Source organism: Gopherus evgoodei, chromosome 3, assembly GCF_007399415.2.
Source record: "Gopherus evgoodei ecotype Sinaloan lineage chromosome 3, rGopEvg1_v1.p, whole genome shotgun sequence".
In the NCBI taxonomy this organism is placed as follows: domain Eukaryota; kingdom Metazoa; phylum Chordata; order Testudines; family Testudinidae; genus Gopherus; species Gopherus evgoodei.
Window position 1 is genome coordinate 12770410 of NC_044324.1, and position 18548 is coordinate 12788957.

An 18548-nucleotide genomic window follows, 5' to 3' on the forward strand; every position below is an offset into this window, starting at 1 on the left:
TGCCCACTTGCTGGAAAGCTGTTTTGCTGTGACCTGGGTCAAACAGTTCCCATGGTGTAGTGCTGTCTCTGAGAGGTGTCTGTTGTACACGGGTCCTGGGTAACCCTTGTGCTCGTGTGCATTTCCTCAGTGAGCCATTAACATTGTCCAGCCCTTTTACTCTTGCACCTGAAAGGCTGCTTGTGAGTGTTTTCATCCTCACGGCATGTTTCAGTAACACCTTCCTAGCCAAACTTCATAACTTCCCACACAACGCTAGCCCATACAATCCAACGAGATATTAATGTCCAGCAGACCAAGACTTTTAAAATGACACCTCACAAGACATACTTTGTACAGAACATAACCTAATTACCTCACAGTGGTGAATATTGGGGTGTCAGGGTGTCACAGGCAGGAACTGTCCTTTTCGTGGGTGGCACATGAACTGCCTCTTCAGAGAAGCTAGCCTGCCAGCCTCCACCTTCCGCCTGAGGCTCTGCCCCTTCCTCCCCCCTTCCTTGCCAGAACCCAGAGCCCCCCACCACGGCAGGAGGAGCTGTGGCCAAACCAGCCCAATCCCCGGGCAGCTGGCCAGCCCACCCCAGCTGCACCAGCCAGCCCAACCCCCAGGTCACCAGCCAGCCACAAGTCGCCCTGGCCCACTGGCAGAGCCCCAGCTCCAGGCCACTGGCCAGAGCTGAGCCTCCACTAGTTTCAGGGGAGAGGGGCAGCTTTGGGGTGGAGTGTAGGTGGGGCCACACCTGGGTTAGGGGAGGTTTAGCCTCTCTGGCCTTTGATACTCACTGCCCATGGTCCTTTTGTTCTGTGTTTATACAGCTCCTAGCACACCAGGGTTCTGGTCCACGACTGCAGCTCCTTGGCACAAGGGTAATAGGAATAATACCTAATAATAAAAGTGAGCAGAGTGTCACTGCCTGCAAGAAAGGGAAGGAAATAAATCCTGCCAGTCTCGCACATTCACGAATAAAGAAACCTGAGCCCATATCGCTCCATTTCCTGTTCTCTAAGGCTTGGCAATGAGACACTAAAGCCGCTACTTACCTGTCTCTGCAGCCTGGGGAGAGGCGGGTCTGACTGACAGGCCAACGCCACTCACACTGACACAGATGGTCACATGGTACCGTAGAACTGAGCTTTCCTTTTGTATTTTAGAAGACCCTGGGAATTACCAGCTGGGAACAAACCAATAGGCCATCTCGTCTGCTAGCTCCTGGCCTATAATAGAGGTTTCAAAGAAAGTTGTCAACTCCCTCACCCTGCCCCATAAAACAAAAGTAATTATGGACAGGGAAGGGAAATTTCTTCCTATCCACCAGCTGTGTTTGCCCTGAAGCATGGGAGTGAAAAGCCCTTGTGAATGTATCCTCACTAGAGTAATTGCAGATGCTGTTTGGGCCTGCTCCACTGGCTGATCCAATGTTTCTATTGATTTCAGCGGACTTTAAATGAGACCCCGTATGAACAAGAAAAGCAGCCAGTCTCTTATTGTGCTTTGAATTTTACTAATTTAGGTCTCAGGCCTACAATAGGATCCATGCAGAGCCCTGCACCCATGCAGAGCCCCAATGGGATAGTTCAGAAAGTTGCATTATGGGTATGTGTTTCTTTTTGGGAGACTACCCAAGAATTAAGTAGCAAAATCATGAGGCTTTAGGTGTAAATTTCCCCTTGCTATGAAACCCATACTGGCATTTCTGGTGCCTGGAGGGGATGGCTCTATGGTCTGTCTCTCCTAATTTCCTGTAACTCAAATTCAGCACCCATCAAGGTCAACTCAGCTTTTCCTCCTGTCCAGGGACCAGGCATTTCACTGGTAACCAATCTCCCACATGGGGGAGTAGCAGGGGTTGAACCTGGATCTTTTAGCACAGACTTCCCCCACTCGAGCTAAAGGACTAACTCCACTGGCTGGCAGAAGGGTGTTATTCTCCAAGTGCTGCAGCTGCTGGCAGGAGATGTAATATACATTTGGCCAGTATGTTACACATGCCGTGTATTCCATGTTTATCCCATGGGGCGGGCATTAAGGATCTATAAGGGTCCAACACAAGGCGTCACTCCAGGGCAGGGGGAAGTAGTACTCTCCCAAGCCCTGCCCACAAACCAAGCCCCATCCACTAGAACATATATTGTGCAGATCTTCATAACAGGATGCCCCCCTCTTCCTTTTCACAAGCTCTGTGTGCAGTGACATCCGGTTATCATCACCCACTTCTTTCTTGCATGCTTCGACCGGCAGTGAAATAGGTTAACATTGCTGACATGAACATGCTCCTCAGACGTTCCTAGATCTTCAGGCCACCAGGGGCCAGTATTCCCAGCCGGTCTGACCTCCTACAAAGCACAGGCCACAGACCTCGGGCCATGACTTCTGGATCAAGCCCAGAACTTCTGTTTCAGCGAGAGCAGATCCTATAGAAAGACACGTCCCATCTGGATTGTAAAGACATTAAATGATGAGGAATTCACCCCATCCCGGGATAAGTTCTTCCATTGGTTAATTATGCGGACTTTAAAAGTAATGGCACTTACTTCTAGTCTGAATTTATCAAACTCCAGCTTCCAGCCCACGGACCTTGGTCTGCCTTTGGTCACGAACTCCAAGAGCCTTCTCCTATCAGAAATCATCTCTCCATTTACACCAATCGACTTTAAGGCCAGAAGGGACCATGTCTAGATATTCCTTAATCTCTACCCCATCCTCAATGCGTAGCGGTCCCACTTCTTCTCTTGTTTTCTTTTTATTTTTATGGCTACAGAACCTTTTACTATTGGTTTTAATTCCCTTTGCATGGTCCAGCTCTGCTTGGCTTTGGGCAGTTCTCACTTTACGCCTACACTTTCTGACCTCTAAGAGCAGCAAAGAGTCCTGTGGCACCTTATAGACTAACAGACGTTTTGGAGCATGAGCTTTCGTGGGTGAATACCCACTTCCTCAGATGCATATAGTGGAAATTTCCAGGGGCAGGTATATATATGCAGGCAAGCTAGAGATAATGAGGATGAGGCCCTGTTCTAGCAGTTGAGGTGTGAAAACCAAGGGAGGAGAAACTGGTTCTGTAATTGGCAAGCCATTCACAGTCTTTGTTTAATCCTTTAAGAGGTAAATTTCCTTGCTGATCTTCCATTCCATGTAGGCTTTCTGCTTTCTCTTTATCACCTCTTTGAGATGCTTGCTCATCCAGTTTGGTCTGCAACAGATCCCTGTACATTTATCCCCCTTGCTTGGGATGCAGGCTTCGCAGAGTTTCTGTAACTTTGACTTCAAGTAATTCCAAGCCTCCTCCATGTTCAGATCCTTGAGTTCTTCAGTCCAGTCCACTTCCCTGACTAGTTCCCTTAATTTTTTTAAGTTTGCCCTTCTGAAATCAAGGACCCTAACTGCAGATCTATTTTTGTTTATCCTTCCATTTAATTTTAACTGAATTCACTCATGATCACTCGAACCAAGGTTGTCCCTTACAATAAGTTTTTCTATGGGGTCCTCCCAATCACCAATACCAAATCTAAAACGGCCTCACCTCTTGTTGGTTCGGTGACTGTTTGGTGAAGAAATCTGTCAGCTTATCACATCTAGGAAAATCCTACAATTATTAGTAGCACTTGTCCTCCAATCTATAGCTGGGAAATTGAAGTCTCCCATAATCACACAATTCCCAGTAGCATTTCTTTGATTAAAAATATTAAAGAGGTCTCTCTCCATACCCAGATTGGATCCTGGGGTCTGCAGCAGACCCCCAGCACTGTCCCCGTGCAGCCTCTGGTGGATTTCTTCCCCAAAATTATTTTGATCCAAACAGATTCTGTTTTATTCATTCCATCACATCTCATTTCTTTGCAGTCTGATGCATCATTAACATACAATGCTGCTGCACCACCTTTACCTGTAGTTCTGTCATTCCTGAACAGCACGTACCCTTCAATACCTGCACTCCAGTCATGACTCCAGTTCCACCATGTTTCTATTATCCCGAAAATATCTGGTTTCACTTCCTGCACCAGGAATTCTAGCTCCCCCATTTTGTTACCCTGGCTCCTTGCATTGGTGAGCAGACTTCTCAGTTGTTTCTCCTCGGCTTTGCCCAGACTCCTCCTCGATTAGGTCCAGTCATTCCACTGCCAGTATCTTGCACCAGCCTCTTAGTGTCACTGGTATTGGCACTACCTTTCCTCTTGTCCATTCTCCTGCCCTCTGCTGGGCCTTTCCCCACAGCTGGGCCCTCTATTACCTGATTTGCCTCCCACTCACTATTAGAATCAGGCGTGGAGATTACATGAGCATCTCCCAACCGTCTCCCCCTAGTTCAAAGCTCTTTTAATCAATTGTGCCAACCTCCATCCCAGAAGTCAATTTCCCTCCCAACTCAGGTGGAGTCCATCCCAAGGGAACAGTTCTCTGTCCGTGAGTGCCTTCTCGTAGTCAAACATCCCAAAGCCCTCCTGATAGCACCACTGCCTGAGCCATCTGTTGAGCATCATAATCTTGTCTTGCCTTCGTTAGCCTCCTCCAGGGACAGGTAAAATCCCACTGACGTTCACCTGAGCCTCCATTTCTTTAAGCATCTTCCCCAGCCTGGCACAGGCTCCCTTGATGCCTTCCGTGGAGAATCTAGCAATATCGTTTGTTCCCATGTGAAGGACAGTCAATGAATTCTTTCCCGCTCCTGTTAGGATCCTCTTCAGCCTCAGGTCCACATCCCATATCTTAGCTCCTGGCAGACAGCACAGACCTCTGTTCTCTGGTTCAGCTCTGGTGACAGGCCTGTCCATTCTTCTTAGGAGAGAGTCCTTAGTCACATAGACCTGCCTCTCCCTGGTGGTGGTGCAATTCTCCAGCCTTCCTCCAGTTGTTTTTGGCTGCAAGTCCTCTTGTCCTTTGTTCTCCCTTGCCATCTTTGTGAGTCATTCTCCTGGGGTTCTGAACTGTGGCTATCTCCATTGACTCTTCTCCTCTGCTTACAGGACTAGCCACTCTTCTCTTCCTCCTGGCCCTCACACCTTCAGTTACAGCCTGCTGTGCCCTTTCGTCATTCTCCAGCTCAGCAAACCTCTCCCTGAGCTCTATTTCTCCTTCACTGACAGGTCTTGTCCTCTGCCTGGTTCTCATAGTCACATGCATCCGCTGGCCACTTTCTTCCCCCAGCAGCTTACCTCCCAGTTCTCCAGTCCAGCTTGCAGCTGAGAGTCTTGACTTTTCTCTTCTGCTTCCTCTCATTTTCTCTCCATCATCCACTTGAATCCCCTTTGAAATTCAGCCTAGTTTCCACTTGCAACTCTAAGCCTCACATCTTCTCTTCCATCAGCTCTAGCAGGTGGCACTTCATACAAACAAAGCTCTTTTCAGGTACCCACTCTAGGATCATGTACATCTTGTAGCTTCCACATCCAGTCATCTTCCTCGTCTCTTCCATTCCTTGGGTCACTACCACTGCTGCCTCTGTATCTGTCATAACTTTCCTGCCTAAGCTCCTGTCAGGAAAAACACAGGCTCACGCAAAACAAAAACAGAACGCCACACCCTTTCCTCCAAGGTGGTCATTAGACTTCAGAGTTAACAAGCCATCAAGTTGAATGGGGGTTTTCAATCACTCTCAGAGAGAGACTGTCCCCTCTAGCTCTCCAGATAGTGAAGTTCTCAGTGGGAGCTGCAACAAAGATGTACCTGTGCCTGGATTTACAGTAAGTCCAGCACTTCTCTGAAATGAATGAGAGTCTTTCCATTGGCTTCAGTGGGTTTTAGATCAGGTCCTATTGACGTCAATGGATGGAATCCCATTTGTTTCACTGAGCCCAGGATCAGTCCCTTTGTTTCTGGTGGGTGAATGACTTACAGCAAGACGATGTATTTATAGCAGCCAACCCATGAGTTTTTAATTAAAATTCCATTTTCTTGTGCTCCAGATGTCATGAATAATGCTGCTCTCAGTGTTCTGTTTGCTTTTTAAAGAAACAGTAAATGTTCTGGGGGATTTTTTTCCCCCTGCGCAACAGGTCAACTCTCTTTATGTGAGTGAGTTTTGTTTGGAAAGGAAGAAGCCGGAACGTGGCTCTGTTCGTTACTGACCCCTGGCCCCATCAAGACAATAGCGTGTTCTCACAGGTGTCGCTCGTCCAATCCAAAGAGGAGGAGCATGAAGATTTCAGAGCAGGAAATCAGATCAGAAGACCACGCCACTTCCCAGAGCTAAATCGAGTTGGCTGGAGAGGCCATTGAATTACAGCGCCCGATCGTGGCCGAAAATAGCCAACAGGGGCTGCCGCCTGCATGCTGAGTGGGGACGTGGTTTGAAGTTTGCACTGAGCCTAGGGAATGCTGGGATTGTGGGGTGGCAGGAAAGAGGAATTCTGAGATGGTGGGGGTCACTCGCTACTTTATTTATTCCTACTGCTACCCCTTGCCATAGCGTTCTGCTTTGCTCTGTCTGGCTCAGTGGCTCTCAACCTTTCCCAAACCCACGGACCTGGGATCTCGCCGGCACCTCCCTCCAATTCAGTAATAGACAGGAACAGAGGCATTGCCCCAAGGTCCAGCCAGTCCAGTGTCCTATTTCCAATGCTAGCTGGAAGCTAGTGTTTAGTTATAACCCCACTGGATACTCTTGTCTTCCCACCCAGTCAGCTCCACTCCATCCCACTCATCATTAGCCTTCACTTGGGATCCGTCAGCCAGCTTGCTGCCTGCCTGACAAGCCAATTCTCTGCACCTTGAGGTCTTTAAACCACAATTTGAGGACTTCAATAGCTCAGACATAGGTTAGGGGGTTGTTCCAGGAGTGGGTGGGTGAGATTCTGTGTCCTGGTTGTGCAGGAGATCAGACTAGATGATCATAATGGTCCCTTCTGACCTTAAAGTCTATGAGTCTATGACCAACACTTCAAAGATCAATTAGTTAAACTCATGTAGGTCTGTGCTGGATGTTTAGTCCCCTGGTATCTCAGCCCAGACTCTTGCCAAGCAATGCCTCACTAAGGCAGCGTTACGGACGAGGCCTCATTGTCGGACTTCGTTGATGATCTGCTAACAGAGAAGCAAGAGCACTACCGACCCAGTCAAAGGAACACATGAGATGGCTTTGAGATTACACCCAAGGCAGTGATGGATAGTTCAGTCCTGTGGTTATGGCACCAGACTTGGACTGTGAAAATCTCTTTTCGCTTTCTCTTAGGGCTTTAGATTCTGCCCATCCCCGTAGCATCTGGGCGATGTCCATGTAAAATGACTAGCAACAGCAAAGTCCTGAGTGGACTTTGTGGAGTCTCTGGCTTGTCTGCCTCTGCCCTGACTGTCCCTTTAAGGAAAGAGGAATTGGGCTGGATGGGGTCCCAGTTATTCCCTTCCAAGTTGCTCCAACTATACAAAAACTCTGGGGATAGCAGGGGCAGATGCAGAGAGAGAAGACGTGGTCCTGGGTTAGAAATGAGTCTCAGCAAGAAGAGGCGAACATTTCTTTAAGACCCCCGGGGCAAGGAACTTTGTAGTGAAGGGCGGTGGGCAAGTCTCCCCTCCAGTCAATCCCCACACCCAGTCAGACCAACCCCTGGAGGACGACCAGCATATGTAAGCCCCCTACTCTCACTGAGATGGAAAGGGACGACCTGGGCTCTCCTGTCCATGCTGGGAGGTGGAGTCAGAGGCCACCCCACCCAGGAGGAACATAGGGCTGCAGAAGTACCTTTGGTATTCACATAAGAATATAACATAAGAACATCAGAACGGCCACACTGGGCCAGACCAAAGATCCATGCAGCCCTGTACCCTGTCTGCCGACAGTGGCCAATGCCAGGTGCCCCACAAGGAGTGACCCTAACAGGCAATGATCAAGTGATCTCTCTCCTGCCATCCATCTCCATCCTCTGACAAACAGATGCTAGGGACACCATTCATTACCCATCCTGGCTAATAGTCATTAATAGACTTAACCTCCATGAATTTATCCAGTTCTCTTTTAAACCCTGTTATAGTACCAGCCTTCACAACCTCATCAGGCAAGGAGTTCCACAAGTTGACTGTGCTCTGTGTAAAGAAGAACTTCCTTTTATTTGTTTTAAACCAGCTGCCCATTCTTTTCATTTGGTGACCCCGAGTTCTTATATTATGGGAACAAGTAAATAACTTTTCCTTATCCACTTTCTCAACACCACTCATGATTGTATAGGCCATTATCATATCCCCCCTTAGTCTCCTGTTTTCCAAGCTGAAGAGGCCTAGCCTCTTTAATCTTTCCTCAGATGGGACCCTCTCCAAACCCCTAATCATTTTAGTTGCCTTTTTCTGAACCTTTTCTAGTGCTAGAATATCTTTTTTGAGATGAGGAGACCACATCTGTACACAGTATTCGAGATGTGGGCGTACCATGGATTTATATAAGGGCAATAATATATTCTCAGTCTTATTCTCTATCCCCTTTTTAATGATTCCTAACATCCTGTTTGCTTTTTTGACCACCTGTGCACACAGCATGGACATCTTCAGAGAACTATCCACAATGACTCCAAGATCTTTTTCCTGACTCGCTGTAGCTAAATTAGCCCCTATCATATTGTATGTATAGTTGGGGTTATTTTTTCCAATGTGCATTCCTTCACACTTATCCACATTAAATTTCATTTGCCATTTTGTTGCCCAATCACTTAGTTTTGTGAGATCTTTTTGAAGTTCTTCACAGTCTGCTTTGGTCATAACTATCTTGAGCAGTTTAGTATCATCTGCAGACTTTGCCACCTCACTGTTTACCCCTTTCTCCAGATCATTTATGAATAAATTGAATAGGATTGGTCTGAGGACTGACCCTTGGGGAACACCACTAGTTACCCTTCTCCATTCTGAGAATTTACCATTCATTCCTACCCTTTGTTCCCTGTCTTTTAACCAGTTCTCAATCCATGAAAGGATCTTCCCTTTTATCCCATGACAGCTTAATTTACATAAGAGCCTTTGGTGAGGGACCTTGTAAAAGGCTTTCTGGAAATCTAAGTACACTAAGTCCACTGGATCCCCCTTGTCCACATGTTTGTTGACCCCTTCAAAGAATTCTAATAGATTAGTAAGACACGATCTGTTGTCACTGGGTCGAGCCACATGTCCCGCCCACCGCATTTTGCTGAGCCTGCTTTCAACAACAACATTTCGCACTCCAGGCTACTGCCTAATTATTTCACTGGGGATGTGATCATGGAGCGAAATGCCCAAAAATGTTCATTCCATCACCCTCTGTGTGACAGACAGTTGATGTTCTTCAGTATTCATCAGTGACCATGTTTCGCTGCCACATAGCATCACTGGAAGCACGGTTGAGTTAAAAAGATTCACACATGTTGTTTGATCATCAATACTATTTTGAAATATACGCACAGATACTATGTAAGGAGTTGAGGACGTATACTGAAAATATTCTTCAAGTCTGCATCAAGATCACCAGCAAAGGTGACAAACAGGTTTTCTGTCACACGGGAGATGTCCAGCCATCTACCTGTTTACACGTAAATTGACTATTGTCTGGTTCGCCATGGGGCCCCTTATCACCAGCTTGAATCAACTGCAAATGAAGGAGTGTGAGGACTTCAGAAAGAAACTAACAGGATGAGGAAAGCAGCTGGGGGGAAAGCCCTCTGTGGAGAGTACATCAACAGTTAGCTTGAGTATATTTGGGAGGATGAAAGGGGGACCCAGGCAGCTTCACAGAGGAAGTAAAAGGGCAGTGATTTTGCTTAATGATTAAGGGCTCTCAGCCAGGAGAACTGTGGGTGAGATAAGCTTCTTCAGAGCAGAGCGTGACTTGTTAGTCAAGTCTGGTGTCTAGAAAGCCTTGTCTGATTTTGTTCTCCTGTCGCCATTTGTTTCCAATATCCCCATTCACTATCCCGTGGATCGCCAGTCTTTGATAATAAGCCTGTTCTTTCCACTATCAATCTGTCTCAGTGCTGTGGTGTGAGGCAAAGTGCTGGTGCTGACTTGGCTCTTCAAAGCTGGTGTGTCCTGGTCTGTTGGGATCAGCAGGCCTGGCAGTTCCATGAGTGGCCAGTGGAGAAGGACTTGGGGCCTGGTGGGCACCTCTTGCTACCGGTACAGAGGACGAGGCCTGGAGGGCAGTGCTCCTGCTGCCAGAGGCTCTGGTTTCAGGGAGATGGTCCTCAGCAGGCACAGACAAGCCTGCTTCACATTAAGGGAGGTGACCCCTGGGGAGTGTCACAACCACTTTAACCAGTGGGGACTGTTCGCCTTCAGCAGAAGACAGAGCCAGCACTGCCCAGATTTTCCCCTCTCCAACCAGCATCACTTCAGTCTTGCCTGGCTTCTGCTTGTGCCATCTGCTCTTTAGCCAGGAGCCAGTCTCCCCTAGGCAGTCTGACGTCTGGGGAGCAGCAGAAAATGAGTCATCAAGTTGAGTGTCATCAGCATCCTGTTGGCAGGTAAGCCCTTGGCATCTCAGGATCTCTCCCTGTGGTCTCACATAGACATTGAAGAGGAGTGGGATAGATAGCAGGGACCATGTGGGGGCTGGTGGGCAAGGAGGAGCAGAGACCCATCATCACTCATTGAGTTCTGCTAGAGGGGCATGATTGGAGCCCCTGTAACACTAGGCCACCTACTCCTGCTGTGCCCCGTAGGCGGGTTAGCTGGGCCTTGTCGTGTACCGTCAATGGCTGCGGAGAGGCCCAGCAGTGGGAGCATGGCGATCTCACCTGTGTCCATGGCTGTAAGGAGTTTGGGTTTTAGTGCCGCTAGGGTGGTCTCTGCGCTGTGCCCTGGTCTGGCCCCTGGCTGTGAGGCAGGATGTTGGCTGCTGTCACATGTTATTGGTGCTTAGTGGTTGCTCCTTTCTCAATTATTTTGCACGGGAGTAAGAGGCTTGAGATGGGCCAGTGGTTGGAGAGGTCTTCAGGGAGATCTGGGTTTGATTCCTGGCTCTGCCACAGACTTCCTGGGTGACCTTGGGCAAGTCACTTAATCTCGCTGGGCCTCAGTTCCAGGTCTGTAATACAGTGATAATGCTTCCCTACCTCTCAGCAGTGGTGTGAGTTGTTCAGATACTAAGGTGTCTGGGGCCATGCAGGTACCTAGAGAGGAGGCCTGAGGTGCGAGAGAAAACACTTTCTCTATTTTGCCACACAGATTTCTCTCCAGGGGTCTTGCTACTCAGTTATTGCTGCTGGTGCCAGCTGTGCCCAGGTGGAACTGTACCACTCTGGAGCCAGCTGTGCCACAGAGATTGAACCTGCTCAGACGCTGACAGTACCAGAGCACACACGCTGGGCTGCCCGTTGCACCAGGGACAACTGCATATGCTGGGCGTGCTGTGCTGCCACAGGTGCTGGGTGCCCACAGATGGAAAACCCCAGGGCTGCGGCCGGCATATCCCCATGAACATCTCATTGATTCCAGCCTCTTCATCTTCCGAGCCATGGGGAATGCAAGGCCATGGCTGCGCTGCTGACCTGGTGCAGACACAGACCTCCACCTCCGCAATTCCGGGATGAAAGGTCTGTTCTAATCACTATTCCGCCTAAATGCCACTGTGGCCGCCCCCTTTCCAAAGCGGCCTTGTTCTCTTTGCTGGGCCCATGTCGTGTTTGCAGAGAAACACACGCCTGGCCTGGTGATCCTTGCAGTTTTCTGGCAGGCTCTCTGCACTCAGCTGGTCACTAAAAAGACAGCAATGTAAATAGTCCATCCAGGGAATGTGAAGCACTCAGGACCTGCCAACTACCTGGGTATAAAATAGGCAGCTGGTCCTAGCCAGGGATTGAAAATAACCAGTTGCTCTTTTGACTTTCCCTGCTCCAGCCAAAGCTCATAAGCTAAGTAGGGTCAGGCTGGTTCAGAACATGGATGGGAGACCTCATGGGGCTTCTGGAAAATGGGGAGCTGGCCCTCCAAGGGAATGGTGCAGTGCTATAGGAGGGAAGTCTTTCAAATGCCACCATCTCTGGTCAGTAAGATCCAGATCCTTATGGGTGCCTAACTCCGATTAGAGTCACTGGGCGTTAGCTGCACGCATCCCTTAGAAGGGTGGTTCTTAACCTTTACTGCAGCCTGCACCCCTTTGGGTCTCAAAAAATGTTCTCACTCCCCTTATCAAAAATTGTTGTTGTAGGTCAGTTCATTACACCTAGATATATCATAACTACAGAATGGAAGAGATAGAATTATATCTTTATTTTAATTTCGCAGTTAAAATATACCGCTGTAATCGTTAGAACATGTATAATGTTAATAAATACATGGGCTGATGAAACAGAGTAGTTGCACTTACGTGCCTGTGCTTAATTTGTGTTTTCAATGATTTACCTTCTAAAAAAATCTTGCATGTCTTACACCCCCAGGAAGGGCATCTCGCACCCCTGGGGGGGCATGATCCCCAGATTAAGAACCGCTGCCTTAGAAGATTTGGGCCTATGGTCCTTTTAATTGGGATAGGGGTGTTGGCCACGTTCCAGCTCAGAGAATGACATTCTGCCGCTTTCCACAACCCCTGCCTTCTAACTCCACACCTGTCCGGCGGCATTGCTGTGTGCCGTGCAACAGCTGCTGTGTCCCACCCCAGCTGCAGTGGTTGCACCTCGGAGGTGGCTGAGCTGGCCGGGCCGGGTCTGGCGTTGTGAGGCCCGGTGGGCTGAGAAGGGCAGAAGCCACGTGCAGCACGCCCTTGACGGGGATTGCTTGTCTGCAACGTGGTTATAATGGGGAGATCGTCCTGGTTCACCTCTGATTCAGGCCCCTCTGGATTTCCCAGCCCACTCTCTGGCTCTACCATGAGTGTTGGGGCCTCAGGACAGGGGCTGCCTTGAACTGTGTTTCCTCAGCGTCTCTCTTGACTCCCCTCCCCCCTCCGCCATCGTCACATGGACGACTCCCCGACCTGCTCTCCCCTGCGGACCCCTCTCCCTCTAGCGAGACCCACCGCCTGGCCTGTCTCCCTGCGGTCTCTGCCAGCCTGGCCCACACTGAACTCCTCCACTTCCCTTCCCGGCTGGGAGCCTGGCAAATCCTTGTGCCGCCCCCCAAGCCAGATCCAAATGCTGCCTCATCTTCCTTTGTGACAATGCTGAGATCTGCTCTGCTCTGTTCCATACCAACTGCTATCCCGGCCTCATCAATGTGATGTCTGGGTGCCTTCCTGCTGTGCTCTGAGTGACATGACTGACACTTGTCCTGGGTGGTCCTCTATTGCCTCCCCTCCATCCCCAAGCTGCTGAGAAATAGGGCAGACACACCCCAAAGCTGGTGGGTATTCTTCTATAAGATATACCCAACCTGCAACAAAAGTAAACTTCTGTCACTGCACTGGCTAACAAGAAGTCAGAAATGCAGCCCCCTTAGGTGTTCCAGACCTGAATTCAACATCCAGACACTAGACTTGATGATGAGGGGTTATTTAAAACCAATTTCATCATCCTAAAGGACCAGCCACAAAGCCAGGCCAATATATAACTCAGATCTTACCCAATAATCACGCTGTTGCCAATCCTTTAGTATGTAATATCTAACGGTTTATTTATAAAAAGAAAGAAGGGTTAGAGTTTAAATGTATTAAAAGAATCAAATACACACAATTAATGGCAAAGTTCTTGGATCAGGCTTGAAGCAGTGATGAAATAAACTGCTGGCTTGTTGAGTCTCTGGTTGCTTCCAAATGGAAGGTCTTCAGGCCCTTGGTTAGATGCTCCCATCAGTATAAATGCATAATCCAGAGATCAGAGCAGGAAAGAGGCAAAATGGGGATTTTTCCAGGGCCTTTTATAGCATCTGCCCTGTGGAGGGAAACCCATTATTCCAACTTGTGGAAAATTACAGGTAACAAGATGGAGTTTGGGGTCACATGGACTAGTCACGTGCCCTTGCATGCGTCACTAAGTCCTAGCCATAGTCTAGCTAGAACGTCTACAGCTCATCAGGTGTGGACAGGCGTCTGCCATGGCCCATGGTGAGTTACGTGTTCCTTGATGGGCCATGCAGCTTGAATAGTCCCTTCACAACACAGCTGGCTAAATACCTCATGGGGATTACACAGAAGTAAACACGTTTGAAATACAGGTATAGAGCCAATCTCCATAACTTTAGATTAAAATGATGCACGCATACCAATAGGATAATCATATTCATCAAATCATAACTTTCCCATTGACACCTACCTTGACACATGTTGAACAAGACTTGATGCGAGGGTATAACCGTGGTAGAAACAATGATCCGCATGGTCATATTTTAACCATATAAAGTCATAGGGGGTTGTCATAACTATAGAACCCTCCTGTGTACAATACTATAAAACCCCTCCTGGCCAGAGGCACCAAAATCCTTTTACCTGTAAAGGGTTAAGAAGCTCGGTCACCTGGCCGACACCTGACCCAAAGGATCAATAAGCGGAGAAGATACTTTCAAATCTTGGGGGTAGGGGAGAAGGCTTTTGTTTGTGCTCTTTGTTTTGGGGGTTGTTTGCTCTTTGGACTAAGAGGGACCGGACATCAATCCAGCCTCTCCAAATCTTCTGAACCAATCTCTCCTATTTCAATCTTATAAGTAACAGCCAGGCAAGGCGTGTTAGTTTATCTTTGTTTTCTCAACTTGTGAACGTTCCCTTTGCTAGAGGGAGGTTATCCCTGTTTTGTTGTAACTTTGAACTAAGGCTAGAGGGGCTTCCTCTGGGCTCTTTGAATCTGATTACCCTGTGAAGTTATTTTCCAACCTGATTTTACAGAGATGATTTTTACCTTTTCCTTTTAATAAAATCCTTCTTTTAAGAACTTGACTGATTTTCCATTGTCCAAAGACTCAGGGGTTTGGATCTTTGATCACTTTGTAACCAATTGGTTAGGATATTATTCTCAAGCCTCCCCAGGAAAGGTGGTGTAAGGGCTTGGGGGGATATTTTGGGGGAAGAGGAACTCCAAGTGGTCCTTTCCCTGTGTGACAATGTTGTTCTGGCGGGACCCAACCGAGAGTGCCAATTCAGGACCAATTGCTCAAACAGAGCAGTTACAGCCCTAGGCTGGGGTTTTTCCACCTCTAAGGCAAACCAAACCAGCCAGACAAAAATGATTTCGGTTTCACCCCACTGGCCAACCACAAGACACTCCAGTCTCCCAGTATCACCACCAGTCCCACTCGTCCTGGGGAAGAATGGTTATGAAAACCAACACTACAGTAAAAGAAAATGGTTCTCTCGATCCCAAAGAATCAAGCCCCAGACCCAGGTCAATATACACATCAGATCTTACCCACAAATCACGCTGTTGCCAATCCTTTAGAATCTAAAATCTAAAGGTTTATTCATAAAGGGAAAAAGATAGAGATGAGAGCTAGAATTGGTTAAATGGAATCAATTACATACAGTAATGGCAAAGTTCTTAGTTCAGGCTTGTAGCAGGGATGGAGTAAACAGCAGGTTCAAATCAAGTCTCTGGAACATCCCCCACTGGGATGGGTCATCAGTCCTTTGATCAGAGCTTCAGTTTGTAGCAAAGTCCCTCCAGAGGTAAGAAGCAGAACTGAAGATCAGATGGAGATGAGGCATCAGCCTTATATAGGCACTTCCAGGTATAAGAACACTTCTTTTTTCTTACTGTGGAAAATTACAGCAAAATGGAGTCTGGAGTCACATGGGCCAGTTCCTGCACACCCTGCTGAGTTACAAGGCGTATCTGCCTCCTCTCAATGGGTCAGTTGTGTAGCTGATGGTCCTTAATGGGCCATCAAGCAGGCTAGGCAGAGCTGACACCCACTTGTCTGGGATTTTTCCCAGAACTACAGCACAAATTTGAAATACAGACAGTACAGAGCCAATGCTCATAACTTCAACTACAAAACGATACAGACATACAGACAGCATAATCCTAACCAGCAACCCATAACCTGGTCTTAGACACCTTATATGACCCCCTTTACATAAGATTTGGTGCCACTACAGGACCTTGGTTGCAAACCATGTTCTATGTGGTCCCAGTTTATATCAATAACGTCACACAAACCATGTTCTATGTGGTCCCAGTTTATATCAATAACGTCCCACCCTGGTTCTTGTTAAATCACTTGGTGGTGGCAGCTTAGCAGGTTTTAACCTAAGCTGGTAGAAATAAGCTTAGGGGGCTTTCATGCGGGTCCCCAGATCTGTGCCCCAGAGTTCAGAGTGAGGAAGGAACCCTGACCAGGGGTTCTTTGGCGCTCTTACTTTTTGTCTTGTTTTTCTGGCTGCTGCACTCTGTGAAATGGACAGTGCCTGGGGCTTGGAGTGGAAGGTGGGGAGGTCAGGACGGTCCTTAGTTTCTGAGGAAGTTTGTTCCACAGGCTCAGACCAGCCCCCGAGGAAGTTGTGCCCAACTGAACTTTCCCCAGATGGCAGAAAGCTCCCTGAGGCCTGAGAAGTGGAACTGTCGCACACAGCCACCTCTGGACGCTCCGGTCTATTTTCAGTATCCTGAGCATCATCAGAGCCATCTGCACTCTTATCCCTAACTGCGCCTCCTGCCCCAGCTGCACTGCCCACCATGTCCGCTCCTCCCTCCGCGCTGCCCCTGGGGCACGGAGCGCCACGCCTGTCCTTCTGCCAGCCCCTTGAGGTGATGGCTGCCTTGCAATCGCTGCTCGGCTCATGCTTGGGAAAGGGGTATGTATCAAAGAGCCATGTTGCCCAGTGACCAGGGCCCTGGACTGGGGCTCAGAAGCACTGGGTTCTGTTCCTGCCCCTGCAATGATCTCTGACTGACTCAGCCAATCACCTCCCCTCTTGGTGCCCATTCCCCTCCTACCCTTTGTCTGTGCTGACCGTGAGTTCCCCAGGACAGCGAGTGTCTCTCAGGATGTGTCTGGGCAGCACCCAGAACAATGGGGGCCCATGACTGGTTGGTACAACTGGGTAACACATAACAATAAAAGGGACCCAACCTGGGGTTTGATTTTTCTTAGGTGCCCAGAGCCAGCGATTTCAAACCAAGTCAGTGGGGGCTATGGATGCTCAGAAATCCCAAGACGGGCACTGAGAGGTCCAAAATCCACGGTGCCTTTAAAAGCACCAGGGCTCCGATCCTCCACAGCATATCGACGCTGAACTCCCTCTGAACGATGTGCCTTAGCGCCCTGTGTTTGAAGTGCAGTTTGGATGACAGGAGAGGGATTCGTTGTGGCCAGTCCTTATAGACTTCCACGTTCCTGCAGCTGCCTGGTACCATTATGTGCGAACTCCCTCTCTTGAGCAAAATCTAGGGTAACTAGGGGGCCATCTGATATATTCCAAGAGTCATGGGCTACTTTACTTCTGCCAACTTGCTTAAGCCAATGTCTTGCAGGGTACAGGCCTGCAGGTTCCTTGTGTTACTGCTAAGAACAATAAAAGACGAAGCTAGCTCTATGGGCTACAAGTCACCCCTTGGCCTAGAAATCGCATGAGCAGCTCACAACTGGAGTCCGTGTGCGTGTGTTAAAAGTGGCATCAACTAACCTGGGCATTCCCGCTGTACATTCTGCTTGCATTTCTGCACACATCCTGGTGCCTCAGGGATTGTTACTCTAAACACCTGCTCCCCACTTGAGAGGGATAAGGCCGAGATCTTCACCACTTGTGCTCATTAAAAACTCCATGGCTCATTTCCTCAGAGCAGTGGTGCATTAACCTCAGTGGCTTGGCTTAATTCCACTGTGACCAATTGCATTCTGCCTCCCTATGCTGTACCTGCAGTTTCAGCTGGACACAGGAGTCTTTTTCACTTCCATTCCTGAACTGTTCCTGCGTGCGGTTAAACAGCTGCCGTGTTTCTCCCCAGAGGTGACTGCATTTCCAGGGGCAGGCAAACTGATTTCTGCCTCTTTGTGGCGAAAAGCGCTTTGGCATCTGTCGGAAAGCAATGGAAGCAGATAAGCATCATTAATGAGTCTTGCGCATTGCTAATCAGCATGGCCCTCGGTAATGAGAATGGCATTGCCTATTCATGTTCAATGTGAATTGTGATTCATGGACTGAAACGGCCTGATGCTGCCACAGCTCACCTGGGATAAAGAGCCTGAGAAACAGTGCAGCAGAATGGGAGGAAGAGGAACATTTTGGGGGGAATAAATTGCCTTGCTTGAGTGCAAATACATTTGTGGCTTTCAAGCTGCAGCCGTACCTGGATCTGGATTGGGAGCCCTGTGCTGGCTGGCACTGCAATTTGGAGGGCTCCCGCACATCAGTCACACACATCTGGGCTGGGACAGGCAGGTGTTCTGAGCAGGAATGACAGGATGGGGAGACTCTGCAAAGCTCTACGAGCTGCTGTGCAAAATATTGGGTGGGAACAATGTTTGCAAACATAGCAGATCAAAGGCACTTTGTTCCATGGGGGTGGGGCAGGCAGACTAGGGACTGGGAGGGGAGCTGGTGGCTGGGATTGGGGGTGGATGTAGGTGATGGAGGGGGAAGCTTTCTGAGCAGATCCCTTACTTGCATCCTTCCGCCTGAGTGAACCCCTCCAACCCTGAGCCTGCATGAGCACCTCAGGGGCTGAACAAGCCCCCATCTCCTCTCCCACCCATTTGCAGCACCAAAAGGAGATTGGGGGCCAGCACCTGGCAC

At 48.7% G+C, this 18548-nt stretch overlaps 1 long non-coding RNA gene across 1 annotated transcript; it reads right to left on the bottom strand.

Moving 5' to 3' along the window:
• Positions 1–15530: 15530 nt before the first annotated feature.
• On the bottom strand, positions 15531–18245 carry LOC115648024. Its single transcript, XR_003999431.1, has 3 exons — positions 18103–18245; positions 17670–17828; positions 15531–15566 (listed from the first exon to the last, which is right to left on the bottom strand). It is a non-coding gene; the product is annotated as an uncharacterized LOC115648024 (long non-coding RNA).
• Positions 18246–18548: the final 303 nt, after the last annotated feature.